This window comes from Perissodus microlepis, chromosome 10 (assembly GCF_051167445.1).
Source record: "Perissodus microlepis isolate ML-2025 ecotype Zambia chromosome 10, ASM5116744v1, whole genome shotgun sequence".
NCBI lineage: Eukaryota > Metazoa > Chordata > Actinopteri > Cichliformes > Cichlidae > Perissodus > Perissodus microlepis.
This window is the reverse complement of record NC_140470.1, coordinates 9,236,580-9,249,973: the sequence shown is the minus strand read 5'-3', so window position 1 is coordinate 9,249,973 and position 13,394 is coordinate 9,236,580. Positions and strand designations below refer to the sequence as shown.

At 39.8% G+C, this 13,394-nt stretch overlaps 1 protein-coding gene across 1 annotated transcript in view; it reads left to right on the top strand.

Moving 5' to 3' along the window:
• pcdh1a (protocadherin 1a) overlaps positions 1-13,394 on the top strand; it is a 100,517-nt gene that overhangs the window by 82,518 nt on the left and 4,605 nt on the right. The window lies entirely within an intron of this gene.

The window sequence follows — 13,394 nt, the reverse complement described above, 5'->3', positions numbered from 1 at the left end:
CTCCCCGTGTCTTCCTCTGTGCGGACTCACTGCCATATGGGCTATTGAGAAGGTTGAGATAAAATGGGAAAAATGGCATTTGCATGATAATAAGGTTCTTTAGAAATGCTGTCTGATTTTCCCTGCCTTAGATCTCACAGATAATGCATGAAGCGTCATATATTTGTTCCGTTTGAACTGTTGTCATGGGGCTTTCCTTTGCTTTCCTCTGCTTGCCATATCAGTATCACACAGGCAGCACTACTGTTTTTGCTAGTCTTCACTCAGGACATTGAAACACACACACACACACACACACACACACACACACACACATATATATATATATATATATATATATAGATATATATATATAGATATATATGTTAGGGGTGCAACGATACTCGTATCGATATTGAACCGTTCGATACAGTACTTTCGGTTCGGTACGCATATGTATCGAACAATACAAAATTTTTAATTTATTTTATCAACTTTCCTTCTGACGATGCTGTCTGTGTTGAGCGCTCAGTGGATCAGCGCTCGACAGTGCAGCCTAGGCGGAGTAGTCGAATGCAGATTCACTGAGCGCAGGGCAAGCTAGCGAGACAGAAGTTAAGCTCTCGTTGCAACATGGCAAATTGAACCTCCCCCACCCTAATTCAGATCTGGCGTTTGGAACTATTTTCATGTGAAGCATGACCCTGAAGGTAAGCGCGTCATGGACAAAAGTAAAACAGTATGTCAGATGTGCCACGCAATGCTCAATTACATTGGTGGGAACTAGTGCGTTAGCGCAGTTAGCTCGTTAACGTGTTGGCCGTCCAGCCCGTTAACGTCATTTCAACGAGATTAACGCTGACAGCACTAGTGGGAACACAACGAATATGACTGCACATTTACTCCGACATCATCCTAGTGCAAAGACAAGTGGAAGCAGACAAAAACAACAAGCACGCATGCTACAAACTTTACCCGAGTCATTTAGACAGCCGTTAGCACATGATTCTCCTTATGGGGTGATATGTTGCCTGATACCTGATATGTTTAATATGCTGCTGAGAATATACCCCAGAAGAAGTGTATAATATAGCTTTTATTTTGGAAAGAGCCATTTCTCTGTGATAAACTCTCTTTTCCAAAGATGAGTGATTTCTCGATCAGATATTTATTTATTTTTATTACTTTGTTGTTTCAGCAACATTAAATTTAAAAACTGTACTTTTGAGTTAAAATATATATTTAGAATTTTAATAAATGACAAATTAAAAAAGCATGAACATTTTTTTTGTATCGAAAAAATATCGAACCGTGACACCAAAGTATCGAACCGAACCGAACCGTGAATTTTGTGTATCGTTGCACCCCTAATATATATTAGGAAATTATTATTTAGCAAATAAAGATGTACGAAAAAAAAAACAAAAAACTGAAAGATGGAATAACTGAGCCTGTTTGTCCATGAGTGCCTGCTTGGGCTCCTGCCTAGGTGCCAGTAAAGCATGCTGATGCAGGGGTGTGAGTTTCTTCCAACTGATGCCATTATACATTGTCAGTGTCTCTGCCTGTTTGTACTATTGAGTGGACTACAGTATGCCAGGCTACAACAGCACTGTGGCCTATGCCAGCCACTGCTGGAACTGCCACCACCCAGAGAAGGGGCAGGTCATGGGACTGGCAAGTTTGTGGAGGCTTGCAGAAAAAAAGTCCTTACAAGTGGTCCCCTGAGGCATGTTGTCATGAGTAATACGCTTATAATCCTGAGCTCATTCTAGCACACGCATTACACTATGCTCACATCAGCTGCTGCTATTTTGTTACCCCCTGATTGTTTGTAGGTTTATTTCAGAGCAAATAGGTCACTGGAAGAGCCTAACTGGAGCAGAATTAAACTCAATAACCTGAATGTGGCTTTGACACCATGGACAATGGTAAACTATAACGCTTTTACAAATGACTTCATGGGACAATACAGCTGAATCCAAAATGGCACTGATGATGTGTCAACACGTCACAGTTTTGAATGTGTCTAGATTTTCCTTTGCCCAATTTGAAAATGTGCTCTCGCTTGTGTGATCACTAACAATGAGCCCCGTGCTCTCATCCCAAACTTTGGCCACACATATTAGACTATTTGTCAAATGACTGCAGACCTTTGAAAGGGGCTTTGTGACAGAAGGGACATGTTATTACATCTCAGACCATTAACTGTAGCAAAGTACAGAGTTGGCTTATTGTCTCTTCGAGTGAACTGACTTATTGTGTGCCAGAGATTGCAGCCACATGTGAAATAGATGGAACCCGAACAGAAGTCCCATTATCCCAATAAATCTAGCCCTTGCATTTGATTTCAGACTACCTTCTTTTACACATAAAAGTGATTTCTCTGCAGTTTCATCATTGTGACCAGCTGACTCAAAGGCTGTGGTAACATCCCTTATAATAGCATGTTTTTATCAGAACCTGGAATTTATTTGGGCTTTAGTTCTTAATATTGTAATATTTGTCCAGTTTTATTGCTTGTTTTGCAAAAAAAAAGAAAAAAAGAAAAAAAAGAGGAAAGCAAATAAATGTGAGAATTTGTGGAAGGTCTCTGTTTCATAGGGACAAGTCCATTGCCCTCTTCAATATGATTTACACAAGCCACTCAACTCTTATCCACATGTATATAACATGGCTGAAAACCCAGTTCAGTGTTTAGAATTATGTGCTGAAAGGAAAGGACATGCATATAAGCGCACATTAGGCTCCATAAATAGTGCTTTTTACACCATGCTGCCACTGAAATTGTCCGGTTTTAGCACTAAGCTTGTAAAATGAATGAGTGAGCCAGTGTGCCTAAGCCACTATCCCTAAGCTTTAGATGTGCTCATGTATTACTCTAACAAAAGTGGATAGCTCCCTATACTTAGGCAAAAATTGGATAGCACAATGCCTGCTCTTGCCGTGCCAGTGAGTCTGGGCAACAGAGTGCTGAAGCAGCAGGTTTGGAGGTGGTGATGTGTGTGTAAATTTGTGCTTAAAACTACAAGTTTATAAACGCACATAAAGAAAGTTTTCTTAATTAGCTTGGCGTCGCTCGTGGCTTCTTTTCAGCTGAGTGTCCACCGGCAGAACCAGGGGATCTTGACTTGAAACTTATGGAGGCAGAAATAGAAAGTGGTGGTAGAGCTCTGTTGCTCTCACTGGGTCTTACCCAGTCTATGTGATTCATAGAGCAGGTAGAGTGCTATGCATCGGGGGGGAGGAGAGGCTGGCTAGGGGCCAGTTCCACTTCAACCTCAGTTGGTTGTGCAGCTCAGGCCGGCATCAGAGTAAGCCCGGGGGTCATCTTTCCATCATAGTGTGATGGGGACTGAGAGCCGCTGAACCCCCCTCTAACTAGTGTTCTGCCCTTCAATGATGGATGGCACTTGAGGGACTGGAATTGTACTGTATGGGTCTGACATGCATTTCCTTATTTCCAGTGAGTCTCACAGGGACAGAGTCGCTCTCGCTTTAAGGCTTTCTTACAGATATCGCAGAATTCACTACAGTTCAGGGACCATACAAACTCAATGAGGCCTGCATCCAGTGAAACTGAAACTGTCCTCTGAACACAGAATGAAAAGGAACAGTGCGTTTTTTTAATCTCTCTCGCTTTTTCCTCTGGTGGAAGAATCAATTCTTAATTTGCAGTTTTATGTTAACATGGTATATCAGGCAGTCAATAGCATACATGCCTCGAGCTAAATAAAATGACCTGAATTAGTCTTGCTTACCCTCATGGCCAAATATAATACAGTTGTGCATTTAAGGTGACATCACTGACATTTTACTTCCATACTGAACTAATTCATCAGGATATTTCCAGGGCCCTGCCCGTGTTTTTGATCCATGTTGCACCTCACTGATTATTTAATCAATTCTTAAATTCTTTGGATCTTTCAAAACTCTGTTTAAAGCTACATTATATAGTGGACTATCCCTAAATAGTGCTTGTTTCAAGGCAAAGTAATTCTGACAGAATATTGCATGACTACGCAGCTCGGTCTCACCATGCATTCCTGTTAGATCTTCGGTCTAATTAGAGCGTGTATTGACTCTGCTGTTTAATCGTGACTGATATTTTCTAGTTCCCAACTACAGAGCTGGAACAGAGACATGTACTGTTGGTCTTCATGCAACCTCTTTTAACTTTAGAAATTATATCTTTTTCTTTCCTTTTTTTTTTTTCAATTTCCCTTTGGGTAACTTCCTCTTGGATGGTCATGCCATGTGCAAGGCCCCAACACTTGTCACTCATCTTGATGAGCTGTCTACTGAAACAATATCTAGCCTGGAGATGAGGTACCCATCAAACATACAGCCGCCACAGGCCCTGAGAAAACAGATGGCGAGAGAAGACACTTTAATGAAAAGAAAAATCTTCAGATGTTTACTCTTGTTGTGCCTTTGGTATTTGTTTTTTTCCTTCAGGTATTGATTTCCCACTTAGTTATTTTTATTACCATGGCACTTGATTGCCTCCCACTAAGCATAATTACATGGTAGCTAAAATGTAACACTAAAAAAAAAGAAAAAAAAAAGACATGTTTTAGCCAAACAGGGACTGTATGCCATGCACACCCAGGGTCACAGACAGACCCAGACGACTGCTGTGTACATGACCCAATTTGCCCATCAGTGCATTAAATTTTCATTTTATTATCTCATAATGAAGTGTATGCCCTGGCCATTTATGACATTTTAAGCTGATAAAACATTTATGGTGCTCCTTTAAAAGTGCCTTTAATATATAAGATGTTACTTAAGTGAAGGTGTGGTCCTCATTCTAGTAACCAAAATACTCAGTCTCCCAGACAGGCCACATTACAAGTATTCCTGATTCTCCACTGAGAAAATATTAAGTTAATTTTGTAATTGTATTAGATAATTACTTCAGTAATGTCAAAAAAACATCAAAGTTGACTATTCTTCACCAAACAAAAGCTTCATAAAAGTCAAACAGTAGCAGCTAAACGCAACAGATCAGAACAACAGGAGAGGGCCGAATCAAGCTGGTATTAAAAGCTTGATGACCCCCCTGCCGTCTTCGTGCATATTTAAAAACTGAAATTTTCATTTTCCTTTAATAATTACATATTCAATCATGTTTTTGATTCCATGTGTTATTTTTCCCCTTTCCCTAATCAAAGCCTTGTCAAAAAAAAAAAAAAAGAGGATAAATGGGTGGAGAAGCACTGGGAGATTGCCGCTGTTCTTTTCCTGTAGCATTTCTGCTACACAAAAGGCAATTTTCATATTCCGCTGTGTTACAAATTTGAATTGTCCTGCTCCAAACACATAGCTGTATTGTTGAGAGCATTGTGGTAACAGAGCTTTCCATCTCACTGCGTTAGTATGCTGACTTTCCAGAGAATTGTCAGTCATGCAGCAACACTCTATCTACAGTAAATAGTCGAATAAAGCTTTGCCTCTCCTGGGTCATTATTTATCTGCCACATGGGCGGCTTACGCGATTCTAAAGATCGGATTTTGTGAGATTATGTCAATGTTTGTCCATACTGGTGGTGGAAATTATGTACCTCCTGTTAATGTTTTATTTAAATTTTTTCGTAGTAGCTTTATATCACTTGTCGATACATGGCCTTCAATACATGTAGATGAAAAGATACCCTGCTATAAATCCAAGTCTGCCACATTGGTTTCTGGTTAAAGGATATGAATTAAGATTAGGTGTTAAAAGTCATCACGGAACATGCCGTAGGCGAGGTTCTGTAACCTACTAAAAATATATCACCTCAGATTGGATACAGTCTCTGTGTGTGACTTTATCATTTCTATTCTTTTTATTCAAAGCCCTGTGCAGGTGTAGGCTAATTAGCAGCTAATGTTAGTGCTCCCAAGTTAACCATGTCTCACATTGCAGACTGCTGAGATCAAAGGCAGAATTAGCAAAGCGATACCATCTTGATCGAAAGGTGAGGAAGAACAACAAATGGATTATGGAATACATCCGTGTTGCATGTCAATAAGATCAATGAGCGAAAGATAGTGAGCATCAAAGTTCTGCATAGAAATATACTCCAGGGGAAAATCCTAAGAAGGAAATAATTCCTCTTTGATAATTAGACATGGACATCACATGTAAGGAAGGCTTTGATTTTCTTATTGATGAGGAAAAAAAATGTTTCCAGTGCAACCACATTTTTTTTTTTTTTGCTGTCATTTGAAAAGCAGAACATTAATATTTATTAAGTATATTGTGCTTCTTGGAACTTGAATTCAACAAACACTAACAGGCTGGGGACTCAATGTTTAGATTTTCTTTTCAGCATTAACAAAATGAAACATCTTCTACCTGCTAGTATGTGGCCATGAAGTGTTGCCACTCTGAAAGGGGCCATAGAAAGGGCCTAAAGCAGGAAAGGAAAGCTTCAAAGGCAGGGACCAAGAAAGAGACATTCAGACAAGAGGAAGAAAGAACGTTTGGGTATGAGACAGGAATAGACAAGTGACTCTTGAAGTAAATGTCACACAGTAATCAGAGAATGGCTTGGGTGATGAAACGCTCCGCTTAATTATCATGACAATATTTCCCAACCGTAAACTTCACATAAAAGGTATTTTTGGTGGTCACATTTCTCGGCTTCATCTTCTCTTCCAACCTCAGCAGTGTCGCCAGTCATTACACCATTTTTCTTTTAATAATCAATTAATTTGCTCCAGCAACTGACTTCAGACAGACACATAGGAGCACAAAGGATAGCAATTGATCAGATTATTGGCTAGAAATCAAGTTTTTATATGCTGATGACAGTCACAATGTTATATAGTTGTATCAAGGAAAAAAAAAAGAAAAACATTTGATTATTGAGCATTCAGTCACAACCCAACACCACAGGGATTTTGTCTGCATCTCTAGGAGTATTTCTAATTAAATTATAAGGAAAACTGAATGGGAAATTTGAGGTTTCCTATTTCAGGAGTAAGAGAACCACAGCGCGGAAGAAGCAAAGTGGGTTTAAATATAATTATGCAAGTATAAATATATTATAAGACTGCAAAAAGCACTGCCAAAAAAACCTGCAAAGCTAAAATGTGTATGTAATCATTTTAATTCTTATTTAATTTAAGATGTTCTTCAACTGTATTGACAGTGACAAATAATTCATGTCCCTTTATATTGTATTTAACTGTGTTTAGCATCGTAGTTAACATATTTCTGAAACTGTATATTTTAATCACAATCAGTGTCTCCCTGCTTAGCATTACATCCTTCATCAAATGTGGCACAGCCCACAGTAAAGATTTAAATGAACAGCATTAATAAAATACCTGCATTGGCCTGAAGAACATATGCAAATTTCAAGATTTACAGTAGATCACTGATGTCTAACTAATGTGATTCAAACTCAATGCGCACATTCAACTCTGTCCCCGAAGCTCTCTCTGAATGAATATGAGAGTGAATACAGCATACAGAGTAATACTGTTTATAGTCTCCAAGCTGACTGCCTTAATAAAAGATTTAGGTGAAGTGATATAGGTAATTATTTTTACTTTAGTAGCGTAAAACATGCAGAGTAACAAGCATGATGCATCCACATATATATGGACATGAACTTTATGCTAAGTTTGGGCTTTTAAGGATTTTTTTCATTTCTTTTTTCACCCCCACTAATATTTGTTTGAATGTCCCTTAGCAAGTTTCCCCTCAGTCAGATGCTTGTGGTAGCCATCAGCAAGCTTCTGGCAAAACTTCTGTCTGGATATCTGACCGCTCTTTCTCGCAGAATTGGTAGAGTTAATTTATTTATTTATTTGGCACAGACCTGTCTTTTAAGCATAGTCAGAAACTCTTCAGTAGGACTGAGGTTAGGGCTATTCTCTACAGTGTTATCATATGAAGCACAATAATTAAATCAAAGGCTATTTGTAATGATAAAATAAAATAAAAATTCTCAAGAATCCTTTTTTTAAACAATCCCTGTCAACCTTTTAATACCGAGAAGTTGTTGTGAAACATTAGCTTACCCTGGCCTAAAGAAATAATCTATCACAGGGATAACACAGAGATACAAATAGCCATTCATGTTTAAATCCACATTCACAGCCAACTTAAAATTATCTGTTAAGTCATGCTTTTGGACTGTGGAGGGAAATGAGAGACTCCAACGACCAACGAGGCAAAATTTGCTTCAGATGTTATATCATGCTACTCCTTTGAATACGTCTCATAGATAAAAGGTATAATAATCATGCTTTTGTCCTAACAATATGCCCCCAGTCAGTTTACAAAGAGTCACTCTCTGTAAGCTCTTTATTGAGATTGGTTAACATGGTGATTAAGCCTTTTTTTAACTTTATTTCTTTCTTCCAAAATCCATTTGACCTTAGTTGCAAATAATATTTGATATTAAACAGATTCCCCAGTCTCTGGCGACCTTGTTGCTGGTTACAGGAATGCAATAGCTTGAATTTAAGTTTCGTGATAACGAAATGATATGTTGAACTTACTTGGTAGTACAGGCCCCAGGTGTTACAGATCAATACTTTTGCTGTCAAGTTTCAGGATCCAATCTCCAGTCTGTAATTGGCCGGCAAGCCAACCATACAACTGTCAGCAGAAGCATGAAGCTTTTCTCCACACACATTTTTCAAACACATGTTTGTGCACTAACAGAGAAACAATTATATCACTCACGAAACAAAGCGTATTGCTATCTTGCCCAGCCTATCACCTGTGTTTTGAATCTATTTTATCTGAAGACGCCTTGCGTATGTGTCACAGTTTGACAAAGCCTTAGTATTGGTTGACATATCACACCGCATATCAACTTCTCAATTGGAGGAGCTGGTGCATAGCGTGATCTGTCAGCAGGTGCTAAGGCTTTGTCAGACGCAGTGACACAAAAGGCAGTTTTCAAATAAAGGAACTCTAAGACAAAATGGTGGATGGTGAGAGAACTGACAGGAGGTGTACCATCACCCAATGAACCATCTACTGCATATTTTCCTGACGTGCGGCTGGCCGACATGTCCACTCATCAGCCTCTGTCAGCGAGAGGCCGGCCCGCTCAGCAAGCTGAGAATTCAGATCTTAAAGAGTCTTTGAAGGAGGTTCTGACATGTGTTTTAAAACTCAATACACATTCTTATCCTGCCATCACGTTTTGTACAGTTTCACTGAGAATTGCTGAACCTGTCTCCACCAAAACAATCAACCATTAAGAGTTCAAACAGACTGAAGTTTTTCATTAACAGAAACTAAACTATGCTTAACATCGTCATCTTTAGAGCATCATTTCATGCAACCGTATGAAAGAAAAACATAGTGATCTTGAAAGCGGGGGGTTGTTCCACAAAAACGATGCTCATCTTTAGCGCGCCGCCACAGTATTATAACAAAAAGAGCTTTACCGTGCTTTATCTCACCCATCAGTTTCTGTGTAGTTAAGGTGACAAAGCTTACAAGCCTGCATGTTCTAGTTAGGCTGGCAAGATGTGAAAGTGCACGTCTGAGGTTACAAACTCTGTTTTTGTTCTTCTGGATTCCATTACAATGAGCAAGGAAAATGTGCATGTCAACACTATGTTTGTGCACTTGTAGCAAGTTTCAGTCCTTTAAAAATGTACTCCTCTGGAGAGAAAAAAAAATGTTTTTGGTAGCTTCTGCTTACTGTGCTTACTGAGAACACTTGAATAACAAGGCTTGACATGTCATAGCTAAAGAAATACAAAATCCTAGTTTCTTGTTTTTCTTCGCAGAGGATGACAGCCACACTATGCATTCACACCCAGTTATTATACCAATAGCCACCACACACACACACACACACTAACGTCTGTGATCTGGGATATTTCTTCTTCTTCCTTTTGTTTGTTGGAACTTCTGTAGTCATTTACCTCATAAACTGTTTGCAGGTACCACAAATATACTGTTGATATCTCTTGCACACTCCCAAACGATTGTAGCTGGGTTTTTTCCACTGTTATCCCTCCGTAAGCTGTAGGTCTCTCATATTTGTTCACCATCGATCATAGCGGTCTGGCGCGTACGCTGGAAAGCAGCCGGTGGGGAGAGGCAGCATTTGCAATCAAACAGAGAGGAGCAGTGTGAAATCTCAGGAAGAGGCAGCTTCCCCCATACCCGTGGGCAGGGGATCAGACGATGAGGAAGCCTGCCTCAGACACTCAACACCTCCCACTGGCACCCTGATGCAAGCAGCATGCAAACCCACCGCTCACATGTATCTGTCAGCCAGGGGGTTAAGCTCTGTGTGTACCCCCACTCTGTAACTGCACTGTGGAGTACATGTTATGCTACTGCAGCTGAGGTGCTTTTAGAAGCTTGGCTAAGGTTCACTGCAAGTCGCTGATGTGGTTCTGAATTTGGGAGAAGGTAGAAATTGCTGTTTTTCTTTTCCATGATATTGCTTTAAGCAAGCAGATGGGACTGACCCACTATAAAAGGAGAACGCTACAGGTGCAATCTATCTGTGAGTCTAGAGGAAAAGGATTCTGCTGTGCAGAAAGGAAGCAATGTCATTGAGTCACTGCTCTTCAAAACCAAATCGCAAGCTCTCTAAATCCAGTCAGCCTGTTTCAGCCACTGGCATAATAGTGCTGTGGTTTGCCCATCTGTTCTCAATTGTCCACCTTGGCTCGCCATCCATGACATACACGACTATAAACTCTAAAGGGTTTGTTCCAGACTGTGAGCAGATTTATTTCTGGTATAGGTACAGCAGAAAACAGGGTTGAGTGGGTGAGAAAATACCTATTTTCCCACTGCGCCTTTGGCTGCTCCTTCAACCTGTGGTTGACCCATTTGCTTCATTGTGTCCACCAAATATTCAAACAATGATCATTTCAGCTAAGCGTGGGAGTGTGTTTTGATGCACAGAGTGGACAGTTTTGTGCCACACTGTAAGTGGACTGTAGTACAGCTACAGATGGCTAATGGCCACAGCAAAAGGCGGACACAAAAGTATAATTACCAATATTGATTTTTGTGTGTGTGTGTGTGTGTGTGTGTGTGTGTGTGTGTGTGTGTGTGTGTGTGTGTGAAAATGGATTTGAGTGTGACAGAAAGGTCAGTAGAAGCAAATGTAAAAATTTGTGCTTTCACAAATGAGACACACTATCATAACATTCTGTCATCACTACACAATAACTAATCCATTATTATTGCACGTTAAAAACTGTTTTGAGCTGACATGGGTGGCTGGGAATGACACGCACTGCAGAGTGCTAATGACAGCATGCAGCAGCACAGCGAGCTGAAGTTGAATATACCCCTGCTATTCGCTAAATTGTGCATTAAGAACAGCTTGTATGTCAAAGCTAGATTATAAATAAAACCATATGAAATTTAGATAAAGCACTAACAGTCAAGGTAATGGCCTACTAAAATATCTGACATTAAAGTATCTGCTGTATGTTCTCGCTTAATGACGTGTGATATGTACTTTGGCACCGTCGGAAGAAAATGGCAGACTTTGGCAAGCTAGTCGTGTATTTAGCTGTCACTGCTGATTTTCTGGCCCTTGATGATGATGAGCGTGGCTCAGAATGTGCTCTAATTCCTGTCAGTGGTGCATGGCATCATTTTGCATTACATGTTTTCTTTTAGTTGGCATTTCATTAAATAATTCCACATTATATTTTGTAAAAAAATAAAAAATACAGCCGACCTGAAGTCAATAACCAACCTGACAGTGAGTGAAGATGTCACAATATTCAGTGTTCCCCTATATGGCATTTATCTCTACTGAGTTCAAAGAGAAATCATAAATTAAACAGACCAACAGGACATTTGTGAATTTCAGGAGCTTACTGTGAGTTTGCGGTCTTATATGCGGACACATAATGGCAATGCCTAATTTATAAGGAACATGCCCAGTTGTGGCATGTGAAGTCTCTCGGAAACCAGTACAGTGAAGTCTTTCCTTTTTCCTGTACAGTAATTCGTAGATGTGGAGCTGTGCTGATTTTAACACGAGGCCCTCTTGGTGTGGCATAAACCTCCTGGAAGCTGTGGAGAGGTTTTAATCAAGTGTGAAATCCTTTTGGGGTAGATTCCTACACAACTGTGCCTGCGCTTAGAAACAGACTCCTCAACCCTCTCTCCAGCTCTCTTCCCATGAACATCGTTTTGTAGCAAGAGTCCACTTTGCCGCAGCGATGCATACAGACAATGCTCTTAGCGGAACTGAGAAAATGAAACTCCAGTCATCTTGCATCAGGCAATAAACACACACACACACAGACACACACACACCTCAACGTGTACACGCTCACATTCCTCATTTATTGTAGCTCCTTGTTCTTAATCAACCATAAAAGTGTTGTTCATTCTTATGAAATTAATATTAGTTCGCTGACACTGACCTACTAAACAGATATAGGAATTTGCCACTTAAGCATAATGATGTAATTAAGCATGAATAAGAACAGTAATAAAGAACAGTGCTCAGTTGTGAAGTGAAAGTATTAAATAGCCTAAACATCTAGCTGTTTAGGATTACAGGAACAATGAGATTAACTGCAACAATAGATGCCCGATCATTATTATTATTATTTTAATAAACAAAGAGGTAATTGTATGTAGCTTACCCAGGGGAAATGAATATTTTAGACACAAATAGGGACAATGAATTAAGCTTAATGCCATGCTTTTATTTTTAGTAAACATCAGAGCTTTTAACATCTTTAGCACACAAGCTTTTCCCACTTTCGCCTTTGATTGACTGAATCCTCGTTGAACCAGATGCTGTGCTTTTTCCTTCTTTTTTTTCCATAGCCTCAGAGATCTGGCATTTTTGTGAGATAATTATCTTGCCACTGGTCATGAGCACAATACTGATGTTGTGTCTCACAGGCTTACAGTCAAACTGGCATTTTCTCTGTTAGCTGTGAACCACTGCCTCTAATACGTCACCTCTTGTGGTTACATCATTCACATGCACTAGCTTCTTTCAGCGGCGGGCTTTCTGCTTTCTCAACAAGAACATTTGCTCTCATTCGCACACCGTCTTGTAGCCGCAAAACAAGACAGCTCTCCCACGACGGATGTCTCGTTCGATGGTGTGGTCACTATTGTGGCATTTGCAGTAATGCATTTATCACGGCAATCAAAACTTTACACATCAGCGACATTGTACGCACACGCGGATCTCAGCTGTCTGCTCTTCAGACATTGATCTGGCCATCTCAGGCTGAGTCTGAAGGGATAACAAAGATAAATTGAGTGGTATTTAAATTTAATACGGGCTGTATGTTTAGTTTGTCAACAGGTGGTCTGCTTAAACAGTCTGCTGCCTGGCAGCTGAACATTAGCGATGAATAAATAAATGGGGCCTTTGTCGCTTTTACAAGCATGAGAGAAACATGTGAGTTGTGAGAGCTAGCTGAAGCAAACTTATTTT